The sequence below is a fragment of the Sapajus apella genome, unplaced genomic scaffold (genome assembly GCF_009761245.1).
Source record: "Sapajus apella isolate SASKATOON/1434 unplaced genomic scaffold, GSC_monkey_1.0 scaffold32, whole genome shotgun sequence".
NCBI classification, from domain to species: Eukaryota; Metazoa; Chordata; class Mammalia; order Primates; family Cebidae; genus Sapajus; species Sapajus apella.
Window position 1 is genome coordinate 15,174,420 of NW_022436972.1, and position 12,799 is coordinate 15,187,218.

The 12,799-nt window shown below is 43.0% G+C and overlaps 1 long non-coding RNA gene across 2 annotated transcripts in view; it reads left to right on the forward strand.

Moving 5' to 3' along the window:
• The window catches only part of LOC116562378, a 29,826-nt gene extending 19,331 nt beyond the window's left edge, over positions 1-10,495 (forward strand). Inside the window, exons 2-4 of one of the 2 annotated variants that reach the window (XR_004273902.1) lie at positions 5,709-5,777; positions 9,441-9,510; positions 9,958-10,495. This is a non-coding gene — a long non-coding RNA (uncharacterized LOC116562378). Of the gene's footprint in view, positions 1-5,708; positions 5,778-9,440 lie in introns of both variants that reach the window. The other variant, XR_004273901.1, reaches the window with a different exon arrangement.
• Positions 10,496-12,799: the final 2,304 nt, after the last annotated feature.

Below are 12,799 nucleotides of genomic sequence, written 5' to 3' on the forward strand. Positions count from 1 at the left end.
CCCTCAATATATGTTATGTAAGGTGTTCATGGAGAAGAGCCACAGAGCGAAGTGCAAAGCAGCTGCAGTAGAGCAGGGTTTCTGGTAGACTCATGGTGCTAGGGAAGCAAAACATTAAAGTGTGGGATCTACCCAAGAGGAGAGGCCCTGGGAAGCACTCCAGGCATTAAGTCAGAACTTCTGGAGTGCTGTGATTCAAGAGAAAGTATGAACCAGGAATGGATCAAGGTATTCAAAGATTGCATTGAGCCTCAGGTTGCATTTAGGTGATCATCCTCTTTGCCAGCTTCCAGAGGACAGGGCGAATCCTCTTTTGAACCAGTAATGAATAATGGTATTCAGAAGGGAGAGAGATATCATCCAGAACCTCTGTAGCTTTTCAAAGATGATGTCCAGCATTCAACAAAAATTACCAGGGATACTAATAGGCAAGACCAAGGGAAAAAATAAAATAGACAAACTGAAAACACATGTTTCTCTAATGTTGGAGTTATCAGACATAGACTTCAAATTAAGTGACTAACATTCAAAAAAATATATGACAAGATGGAGAATATCAAAAGTATACGACAAAACCGATAATTTGAGTAAATTCCAGCTCTTGTAGTTCCTGCTGAGCTGTGGACACAGGTCTGTTCCACAGGGTGGGGTTTGTTAAAGTTGTCAAGAATAAGGCCTACTTTAAGAGGTACCAAATGAAATTTAGAAGATAGCGAGAGGATAAAACTGATTTCTATGCTTGGAAACACTTGGTGATACGGATAAAAATAAGTCCAACATACACAAATACAGAATGATAGTTTGTGTGATAAATAGAGATATCATTTGTCAGATGGCTTATGCCTGTATAGAATGGGACATGATAGTCTGTGCAGCTTATGCACACGAACTGCCAAAATACAGTTTGAAGCTTGGCCTGACAAATGATGATGCAGCATGTCATACCAGCTTGCTGCTCTCCTGCAGGCTTCTCAGTAGGTTTGGCATGGACAAGATCTGTGAAGGCCAAGTGGAGGTGACCAGAGATGAATACAATGTGGGAAGCACTGGTGGTCAGCCGGGTGCTTTTACCTGGTATTTGCATGCAGCCAGAACCACTACTGGCAGTAAAGTTTTTGGGCCCCTGAGAGTGCTGTGGATGGAAGCTTGTCTTTCCCTCATAGTGCCGGGTGATTCCTTGGTTATGCTTCTGAAAGCAAGGAACTTAATGGCAAAGTGCATCAGAAGCACATCACGGGTCAGAAGGTTGCAGATTCTGTAACACGCATTATCTAACGGAAGATACTTACAAGGCAGGAAGTTTTATTGTAGTTTCCATGGGAAGGAATGGATGAGGCAAGGTTAGCAGGCCCTGAGAGGAGGGGGTGTCCTGAATTGTCTGGCACCTAGTCCTGGGATGATTAGGCAGGGGAATATTGGCCTCAAGAATAAGAGCCTGATAGAAGAGGTGGGAGAGGAGTGGGCTCTGGATTGATTGGTTTGTGTATGAATGAGCACTCATACTACCATCTCTGGGAATCGACTAGCACTAGGAAGGCAGTTTCTCCAGGTGGGTAAGACCCTCCATAGGTCAAAACATTAGCCTAAAAAGACATGCTCAATATAAGCAATAGCTGAGGCTCATACATCCATGCATTTCTGCTTCTATCACTTGAGCAGCATACTTAGTAGGATTTAGTTGTGTTTGGACCCAAACCTGTTAATGACAGTTATATTTAACAATAAAATTATGATTTAGGGAAATATCATATGAATTAGCGACCAAAAGTTGTTATTTCTTTGAAAACTAGGAAAGTCTTGATGAGAAAAACTGCTTTTAAGTATATGTGGGTTAGGTGCAATTGGAAAAACAACAGCAACAGAAAACATCCTGAAGATTCCACAGCAATGTGGAACTAACTCTCTTATTAATTCTACTTAGAGATATCTCGAGTTTTCCTTTTTGGACACTGTGACAACTGGCAGTTTGTTTTCTTGTTTCCAATCTTTGTAGGTCTTCTTCCTTTTTCGTACTGTGCTGGCAGGATCTTCAATACAATGTTGTCTAGAAGTGCTGGTCACAGGTTTCCTTGCCCTGTTTCTTATTTCAGAGAGAATGCTTTTAGTCATTGCCATTAAAAATAGTATTTGCTGTGGGATTTTAATAGATAATTTAAAAAATCAGATTAAGAAATTTCCTTTCTATTTCTAGTTTGCTTAGAGTTTTTTAAATCATTTATGGGTGTTCACTTATTTTATACCTGCCACTTTGAGGGATGCTCTTCTAGTACCACTGAAAAATTGTCTACTTTCTAGTGCCTCATAGTCAAATTTGCAATTCCTTATTTGTTTTCAATGAGGGAGGCTTGTTTGCTGGCTCATCTTTTGTGTGCCATAAAATATGTTAATATGCAGAAGCAAATCAAATTTCTAATCATTGGCAATGTGTCGCCCCACACTGTGTGACCCTCAATGTCAGTACTGTCTGATCTGATTTGGCTGTGTCCCCATTCAGATCTCAACTTGAATTGTATCTCACGGAAGTCCCACGTGTTGGGGGAGGGACGCAGGGGGAGGTAACTGAATCGTGGGAGCCAGTCTTTCCCATGCTATTCTTATGATACTGAATAAATCTTACAAGAGCTGATGGGTTTATCAGGGGTTTCTGCTTTTGCTTCTCTCATTCTCTCTTGCTGCTGCCATGTAAGAAGTACCTTCACCCTCTGCCATGATTGTGAGACCTTTCCCATGATTGTGAGACCTTCCCCAGCCATGTGAAACTGTAAGTCCAATTAAACCTCTTTTTGTTCCCAGTTTCAGGTATGTCTTTAATAGCAGAGTGGAGATGAACTAATACAGTGAATTGGTAACAGTAGAGTGGGGCATTGCTGAAAAGATACTTGAAAATGTAGCTGTGACTTTGGAACTGGTTAACAAGGAGAGCTTGGAATAGTTTGGAGGGCTCAGAAGAAGACAGGAAAATGTGGGAAAGTTTGCAGCCTCTTAGAGACTTATTGAATGCTTTGACAAAAATGCTGATAGTGATATGAACAATAAGGTCTCGGCTGGTCTCAGATGGAGATGAGGAACTTGTTGGAAACTGGAGCAAAGGTGTTATATTTTAGCAAAGAGACTGGAGTCATTTTGCCCCTGCCCTAGAGATTTCTGGAATTTTGAACTTGAGAGAGATGATTCAGGGTATCTGGTGGAAGAAATTTCTAAGCAGCAAAGCATTCAAAAGGTGACTTAGGTGCTGTTAAAAGCATTCCATTTTAAAAGGGAAACAGAATGTAAAAGTTCAGAAAATTTGCAGCCTAACAATATAGTAGAAAAGAAAAACCCTTTTTTGTGTGTCCTTTTTAAAATCATACTTTAGATTCTGGGGTTCATGTGCAATCATGCAAGATTGTTGCATAGGTACATTCATGGCAAGGTGGTTTGCTGCCTCCATGCCCCCATCACTTATACCTGACATTTCTCCCCATGTTATCTCTCCCCACCCTCCCCCCCCATTATCCCTCCCCTAGCCCATGCGAAGGACCCCAGTGTGTGATGCTCCCCTCTCTGTATCCACGTGTTCTCATTGTTCAACACCCGCCTATGAGTGAGAACATGTGGTGTTTGATTTTCTGTTCTTGTGTCAGTTTGCTGAGAATGATGGTTTCCAGGTTCATCCATGTCCCTACAAGGGACACAAACTCATCGTTTTTTTATGGCTGCATAGTATTCCATGGTGTATATGTGCTACATTTTCTTTGTGCAGTCTGTCATTGATGGGCATTTGGGTTGGTTCCAGGTCTTTGCTATTTTAAACAGTGCCGCGATGAACATGGGTGTGCATATGTCTTTATAATAGAACAATTTATAGTCCTTTGGGTATATACCCAGTAATGGGATTGCTGGGTCAAATGAAATTTCTATTTCTAGATCCTTGAGGAATCGCCACTCTGTCTTCCACAATTGTTGAAATAATTTACACTCCCACCGACAGTGTAAAAGTGTTCCTATTTCTCCATCCTCTCCAGCATCTGTTGTCTCCACATTTTTTTTATAATCACCATTCTAACTGGCAAGAGATGGTATTTCAGTGTGGTTTTGATTTGCATTTCTCTAATTACCAAAGATGATGAGCATTTTTTCGTATGTTTGTTGGCTTCATATATGTCTTCTTTTAAAAAGTGTCTGTTCATATCCTTTGCCCACTTTTGGATGGGTTTGTTTGTTTGTTTGTTTCTTCTTGTAAATCTGTTTTAGTCCTTTGTAGAATCTAGATATTAGCCCTTTGTCAGATGGGTAGATTGCAAAAATTGTTTCCCATTCTCTTGGTTGCTGGTTTGCTCTAATGATTGTTTCTTTTGCAGTGCGGAAGCTGTGGGGTTTAATTAGATCCCATTTGTCTATTTTGGCTTTTTAGCCATTGCTTTTGGTGTTTTAGTCATGAAGTCCTTGCCTATGCCTATGTACTGGATGGTTTTGTCTAGGTTTTCTTCTAGGGTGAAAAACCCATTTTTTGAGGAGAAATTCAAGCTGGCTGCAGAAATTTGTGTAAGTAGCAAAGAACCTAATGTTAATTCCCAAAACTAGGGGGAAAATGTCTCTAGACCATGCCAGAGACCTTCAGGGCAGCCCTTCTCATCAAAGCCCACGAGAAAAAAATGATTTCATAGGCTTGGCCCAAAGTCCCCACGTTGTGTGCAGCCTAGGGACTTGGTGCCCTGTGTCTTAGCCACTCCAGCCGTGGCTGAAAGGGGCCAAAATAGAGCTCAAGCTTGGGGGTTCTTCAGAGGATGAAAGCCCCAAGTCTTGGCAGCTTCCACATGGCATTGAGCCTGCAGGTGCACAGAAGTCAAGAACTGAGGTTTGGGAACCTCTGCCTAGATTTCAGAAGATGTATAGAAAAGCTTGGATGTCCAGACAAAAGTTTGCTGCAAGGGTGGGGCCCTCATGGAGAACCTCTGCTAGGGCAATGTGGAAGGTAAATGTGGGGTTGGAGCCCCCACACAGAGTCCCCACTGGGGCACTGCCTAGTGGAGCTGTGAGAAGAGGGCCACCATCTTCCAGACTCCAGAATGGTAGATCCACAGGCAGCCTGCACCCGGAAAATCCACTAACACTCAACGTCAGCCTGTGAAAGTAGCCAGGAGGGAGGCTGTATCCTGCAAAGCCACAGGGGCAGAACTCCCCAAGACCATGGGAACCCACCTCTTGCATCAGTGAGACCTGGATATGAGACCTGGAGTCAAAGGAAATTATTTTGGAGCTTAAAAATTTGACTGCCCCTCTGGATTTTGGACTTGTGTGGGCCCTGTAGCCCCTTTTTTTGGCCAGTTTCTCCCATTTGAAATGACAGTATTGCTTTTGATTTTACAGGCCCATAGGTGGAAAGGACTTGCCTTGTCTCAGATGAGACTTTGGACTGTGGACTTTTGGGTTAATGCTGAAATAAGTTCAGACTTTGGGGGACTGTTGGGAAAGTGTGATTGGTTTTGAAATGTGAGAATATGAGACTTGGAGGGGTCAAGGGTGGAATGACATGGTTTGGCTGTGTCCCCACACAAATCTCAACCCAGAATTCCCACATGTTGTGGGAAGAACCCAGCGGGAGGTAATTGAATCATGAAGGCCAGTCTTTCCTATGCTATCCTCATAATAGAGAATAAGTCTCACAAGATCTGATGGGTTTACCGAGGGGTTTCTGCTTTCGCTACTTCTCTCATTCTCTCTTGCAGCCGCCATGTAAGAAGCAGGCTTTTTGCCCTCCACCATGATTGTGAGACGTTCCCCAGCCATGTGGAACTGTAAGTCCAATTAAACCTTTTTCTGTTCCCAGTTTTGGGTATGTCCTTATCAGCAGCATGAAAATGAATGAATACACTGTCTTACATATTAGTTGCCAAAAATGAGACATTTCATGCTGTATAAAATGCGTAAAAATGCAAAATATACATTGCATATTTGGAGTCAACTGACTCATGGAGCTTTATGGCAAGTGAGATTCCATGTCCTTAGGATCTTTTTCTCTTTTATTGTGTGAGAATTTTACTTGCATCACCAATTTCAATAACCCTGAGATCTCAGCACAACAGAGGAATAACAGTGACAGTGGCAACAGCCCAAAGAGAGAGATGGTTTTTTTCTTTTTGGCAAGTCAATAAAAATTCAGCTCTAATCTATATATTTTCTATAGTCTACATTTTCCTAAAAGGGAAAAGCCCACCTCTCCCCATGGCTGGGGGAAGCATAAGAGTTCAGTGACTCTATGAAGGGTTTCAGACTTCTCGCGATCAGCATCTTTATTTTCTTGTCATTCTACCCCCACACTGTCCCCAGTCCTCATCCTAACATCTGTTTTTTTAATCACTGTCATTGAAAACAAGTGTGGTGCTGTCTGAAATCCACAAAAAACAACCTCCGGGGAAGAAAGTATAAATCATAGGTGCGTAAATCATCAGCCCTGAGAGCTGGCATACTATTGACTTGCCTAAGAGTCTGCATTTTCATTTAGTGGGAAAAATCAGCTTTGATGCACATGATCAGTGGTGATGGTAGGGAACATAAGAAACACAATGACTCAGAACTGGCAAAAGTCTGTGTGTGGGGAGAGAGAGATTGGTGGATTCATTCTGGCATGTAATCAGCCCGTGAGAACTGTGAGGATATTGAAAGCAGCCAGCTTATCAGCATATTGACATGCAATGAAAGCTCCTTAATGCTTCCCAATCCCTATGCAGAAGAACTGGAGAAGGAAAACCACTGTCATTGGAAAAAATTATTTGGCAGAACATTCTCTTTAATGAGGAGTTTCATTCATTTTCTGGGAAACATACTAGCATTTTGTCTCTATCGCACTAAAAAAACTGGCTGGTGCAATCAATTCCACAGAACACCCATCAATTCAGTTAAACAACCAGTGGGGTGGAAAACCCCCAGAAATCAATAATAGTTGTTTCACTGAATTGATGAGTTACTGTGAGTCATTCAGATCCATCAGTTGACTTGTGTGTTCAATTGCTGCCTTGTCTGTGGTGTTGTGTGGGAACTTCAGGCCAGAGACAGAGCCTGCTGGAAGGCCTACAAAGTGCAAGGTGACAGAGAGGTGCAGGCTCCCCATGGCCAGTGGGTGCCACTTTTTCTGGGAAGATCCTTGCTGCAAGGTGCAGCATACCTGAGTGAGTATGATGAGCTGATATAGCAGTGGGTGCCACTTTTTCTGGGAAGATCCTTGCTGCAAGGTGCAGCTTACCTGAGTGAGCATGATGAGCTGATATAGTTTTAACAAGCCACCACTGGCTGAGTGCCTTCGATGAGAGAGTTGCTTTTAAAATATTATTACTTAACATTTTTAACAAACCTGCAATGAAGAAAATTTCCCTCCCTGCTCTTTTCTTGCTTGAGGATTGAAGAGAAGCAGGGAGAGGCAGTCAGGAAGCTACCTCTGTTCATTGCCAAAGCCAGAGTTCTCTTCAGGGTGCCATCCGCCCCTCATCTGTGCATAGGATTGTGGCTGAGAACTGTAGGTTCTGAAATCTGATAAAGATGGTTCAAATCCTGGCACCTACTTATTGTGGGATGTTTGGCAATTTACTTCACTGTTTTCAGTTTCAATTTTCCCATCTGCAAAATGGGAATAATATCTAGTCATTGAAGGAATGAATACAAGAATGTAAACAAAGTCCACTGTATACGGCCTGGGAATAATGTGGCAAAGCCTGTTTCTTTTTCTTGTTGTTTGTTTTTAACAAATGTTATTCTTGGTACTGTCACTAAGGGTGGTGACTTGAGCTTGTCCTAAACTCATTTTGGGTGGCACTCCTTCCTCTTTCCTTGCTCTTGCAACTTACAAATCCTCTGAGAGATTTTAAATCTTTTGTGAGAGCCAGAACGTAGGTGTCAATATTTAATTGTCAAGTTCTGAATTTTAGTGAACATTTATTACTTCATAACAGATGAGGCTTCTATTGACCTGCTTTGTTCATCCCGCTTTAAAAAACACCCAGTTGGTTGCCTCTTCATGCTGGCATGCTCTGCTCCTATGCAAGTGTGTGTAGGGGTGCCGTAAGGAAGGAAGGGGATTTCAACAAAGGCTTGCTGGCTCACTCAACTGCGAGGCAGAAGGCAAGAAGTGCCCACGAAAACACTGGCAGTACAAATCCAGCCATGTCTACAAAGTTCACAAACAGGCAAAATGAATCCAAGGCAATAGAAGTCAGTCTATGGGCCAACTCCTTGGTGTGGGAATTTTATTTTATTTTATTTTCTGAGTCAGAGTCTCGCTCTGTTGCCCAGGCTGGAGTGCAGTGGTGCAATCTCTGCTTACTGCAGCCTCCACCTCTTGGGTTCAGGTGATTCTCCTGCCTCAGGTGCCCGAGTCGCTGAGACTACAGGTGCATGCCACTGCACTCAGCTAATTTTTGTATTCTTAGTAGGGATAGGGTTTCACCATGTTGACCAGGCTGGTCTTGAACTTCTGACCTCAAGTGATCCACCTGCCTCGGCCTCCTAAAGTGCTGGGATTATAGGCATGAGCCACCACACTCAGCTGGTGTGAGAATTGATGGGGAAAGGGCAGAGGGAGACTCCTGGGTACTGGAAGTGTTCTAGGCCTGGATCTGGACAACTGCACAGGTAGCATTGGAGCTGTGCATTTAGGATTTGTGCCCTGTATGTGTGCTCCACTTCAATTAAGGAGAATTGAAATTTTAAATACCCATAGAAAAAGCACCGCTAGTGCTAGTGCTCAGCAGGATGTGAAGATTGAAGGCATGTAATACGATAGGCTGTGCTCACCCACCTGTGGCACTGGGTAACAATGGCATGGATTATTCCCTTGCAGCAGAGTGGACTGGCCTAGGCAGACAATTCCACTGTGGAAAAAGGGGACGCACCCCATCACCAGATGTCCATGAGAGCTGAACCATATTCAGATTCCTTATCTCTCCCTAATAGTAATAACTACCCTGATCAAGTACCTATTTAGTTCTAAGTGCTTTGTAGATATAGATTTTTTTCCGCTAGTCTTTATAATAATCTTATATGGTAGGTGTCTTTTGTTCCATTTTATCACCGAATCAATAGTTTAAAGAGACCTTATAACAAGTAAGGGGTCAAGCAAGATTATTTTTTTTCTTCGAGATAGAGTCTTGCTCTGTTGTCCAGGCTGGTACAGTGGCACAATCTTGGCTCACTGCAACCTCCACCTCCTGAGTTCAAGTGATTCTCCTGCCTCAACCTCCCAAGTAGCTGGAACTACAGGCACGTGCCACCACACCCAGCTAATTTTTTTTTTTTTGTATTTTTAGTAAAGATGGGGTTTCACCATGTTGGTCATGATGGTCTCGATCTCTTGACCTTGTGATCCACCCGCCTCAGCCTCCCAAAGTGCTGGGATTTCAGGAGTGAGCCACCATGTCTGACAGGGTGAAACAAGATTTTAAGCTTGGTCTGTCTGGCCTTTTGATCAGGACCATAGTCTCTGAAGACAAATTGCCTGGGTTTGAGTCAGCTCCGCATTTCCTTACTTTGTAAACGTGGGTAAGTTCCTTGCCCTCTTTGTGCCTTAATTTTCTCAATTTCAGGAAAGGGGAGATGGCAGCTATGTATCACAGAGTTATTTGAGTTAATCTGTGTAAAACACTTAGAAGATGGTATGTACTTGGCACATAGTAAGAGCTATACATGTGTTAGCAGTTATTCTGTTGAATGACACAGCCTTTCAAAGTGGAAGGGCCAAATCCTATGATTTTCTGAAACATAAAGTAGAAATATAGGCCTAGCCAAACTGTTTGCTTCCTACCTCCCTCCTATGGGTTAACAGAGTCCTAGATCCTAGGTATCTGGCAAGCACCTGGGACTGCTTTCCTGCTTCCCCAGGAGAACCCTTGGGTCACAGGCCAGGGGTGGGGTCAAGGTCCCTTGTCACTAAAGCTCTCTCATGCCACTTGTATCCTCAAGGTGGGCTAAGAGAAAATGTTGTTCTAGGTTTGCTGGCAGTTCCTACCTACTCTGATGTCAGGCACAGGGGAGCCTGGAAGCTGTTGAAATGAGGGTTTTTCCAGGTTGTGCCATCAGGTTTTCTTTCTGGATCTCCAGCCCCATTCCCACCTGGATTCTGGGAATTGCCCCTTCGCTGACCTGCATGGTGACAGTGGTCCTTGTGTGAACAAGGTCCCACCTCTGAGGTCACCTGTGATGGACTGGACCAAAGTCTCTTCCCCAGAAATCAAGGCTTGGAAGTAATAAGTGATAACATTAGTCGAGATGATCTTTGAATGGAAGAGATATAAATAGAAGAATGTGGTAGCCATTTTCTGCCTTGTCCACTTGTAAATACACTGAGAAAGGAAGTGTGCAGCAAGTGTGAGAGGTAGAGCAGAGGCTCAGGTAAGAGCGGGGCCAGGAGCAGAGACTGAGCGAGGTGGGCCACTGTGGAATCACCCAGCATTCTCATCTGCAAATTACCCCTCTTGCTTAGGCTGGCTCCAGTGGGTTTCCACCGCTCGTACTTGAAGAGTTCACAGACATACACCTGTCTGAGTGATTAAAGGAACAAAATTCATCGCATGAAACAATTTTCTTGGAAGCCTTTCTTGAATCCCCTAAACTGAGTTAGGAGCTCCTCTCAAACATGGCTACTTCCCTTTCCCCATGGAATTAGCTGTATCTTAGCCCTAGTCATCCTCTTCCAAAAAATATGCCTGTATTAAAAAAAAATTTATCTTTTAAACCCACAAGGAGTTTCCAAAATGCAGTTTTTTTTGAGTTGCAATCTTTAAACTATTAGGTCTCATTCATGTAGTTCCTGCATTATTTATTCATTTCAATAAAAACATACTAGGCTTTAATATTTAGTTTATATTTATTCATTTTATATGAATTCATTTTTAAACTGAGCATCATCCAGGAAATATTTAAGAATTGAGGGTTTGAGGTACTAGATATATACTTCTAAACACATGTTAAACTGAATATGTACCTATTTTAAAAAAAGATGATATGTATCACTTAAGATCATCTCACATGTCACTTTGGAAACTCCTGCCCTAGCTTAGCAGCCCCTTAAAAGCAGGACAGTGACTCATGCCCAGCCAGCTTTCTACCCCTGGGCTTAAGGCCCAACATTTCCCCTTTATAGAACTTTTCACAATAAACCATCAAATGCACAATTAGTTTCCTTGTCTGGCTTGCATGGAAGACCCTTCCATGCATTGTTTACTGCTTTATCCTCAGTGCCTTCAACTAGGTCTGGCACCTAGCTGATGTTTAATACATATGCCTTGGATGAAATAATGCATGTATTGATAAATGCAAACCAGTTCCAGAGTGTTCTGCAGCCATGAATGTCAATACATGCTGCTCCTGACTGGTGGGGACCCTTGGGGGTGAGCACTCTTGCTCAGTGTCGTACTTCTCTCACTTGCTCCACTGTGGTTGGTGACACTATCAGGTCATGCATGGAAAGTCTTTAGTCCTTAGTTTCAACGGCCAAAGCAGAACAGTCTTCGGACACTGTGATTCATACATACCCTGGCTGGGCATGTGCAGAGCCAGCTGTATAATTTCAGCAGCCTAGTTCAAAATCAAAACGTGTGTTCAAAAAGCAGGAGTCCCTATGACTCAGCAATTCCACTTCCAAATATACCCAAAAGAATTGAAAGCAGGGACTCAAAGAGATGGTTGCACACCATGTTCATGGCAGCATTATTTACAATAGCCAAGAGGTGGAAGCAACTTAAATGTCCATCAACAGATGAATGGATACACAAAATGTGATATAGACACACAATGGAATATTCTTTAGCTTAAAAAAGGTAGGAAATTGGGTGGCCGTGGTGGCTCACGCCTGTAATCCTAGCACTTTAGGAGGCTGAGGCAGGTGGATCATGTCTGAGATTCTGCATTTCCAGCAAGCTCCCATGTGACTAGGGTACTATAATTAGGATCAAGAGTCTAGACCATCCTGACCAACATGGTGAAGCTCTGTCTCTACTAAAAATACAAAGAAGTTAGCTGGGCGTGGTGGCATATGCCTGTAGTCCTAGCTACTTGGGAGGCTGTGGGAGGAGAATCACTTGAAGCTGGGAGGCAGAGGTTGCAGTGAGCTGAGATGGTGCCGCTGCACTCCAGCCTGGCAACAGAGCAAGATTCCATCTCAAAAAAAAAAAAAAAAGGAAATTCTGACACATGCTATGGCATGGAAAAACCTCAAGTACCTGCAGTTGTCAAATTCATAGAGATAGGCAGTAGAATGGTGTGTCAGGGGCTAGGGGTAGGGGAAAATGGGGAGTAATGGGTACTGTGTTGCAAGAAGGAAACAGTTTTGAAAATGGCTTGGGTTGGGCATGGTGACTCACTCACGTAATCTCAGCATTCTGGGAGGCCGAGGCAGTAGATTGCCTGAGCCCAGGAGTTTGAGACCAGCCTGGGCAACATGGTGAAATCCTGTCTCTACTAAAAATACAAACTTAGCTGGGAATGCACCTGTAGTCCCAGCTATTTGAGAGGCTGAGGTGGGAGAATCGCTTGAGCCCAGGAGATGGAGGCTGCAATGAGCCAAGATCACACTGCTACACTCCAGCTTGGGTGACTGAGCAAGACCCTGTCTCAGAAAAGAAAAAAACAAAAAACAAAAAACAAGAATATGGGTTGATAACAATGTGAATGTATTTAATACCACTGAACAGCACACTTCAAATGGCTAAGAGAATAATTTTATGTTACAGAAATTTTACTACAATTTTTTTAAAAGTAGGAGAAAAGCTTTCCTCTCTCATGGCCTCTCTCTCTCTCTCTCTCTCTCTCTCTCTCTCTCTCTCTCTCTCTC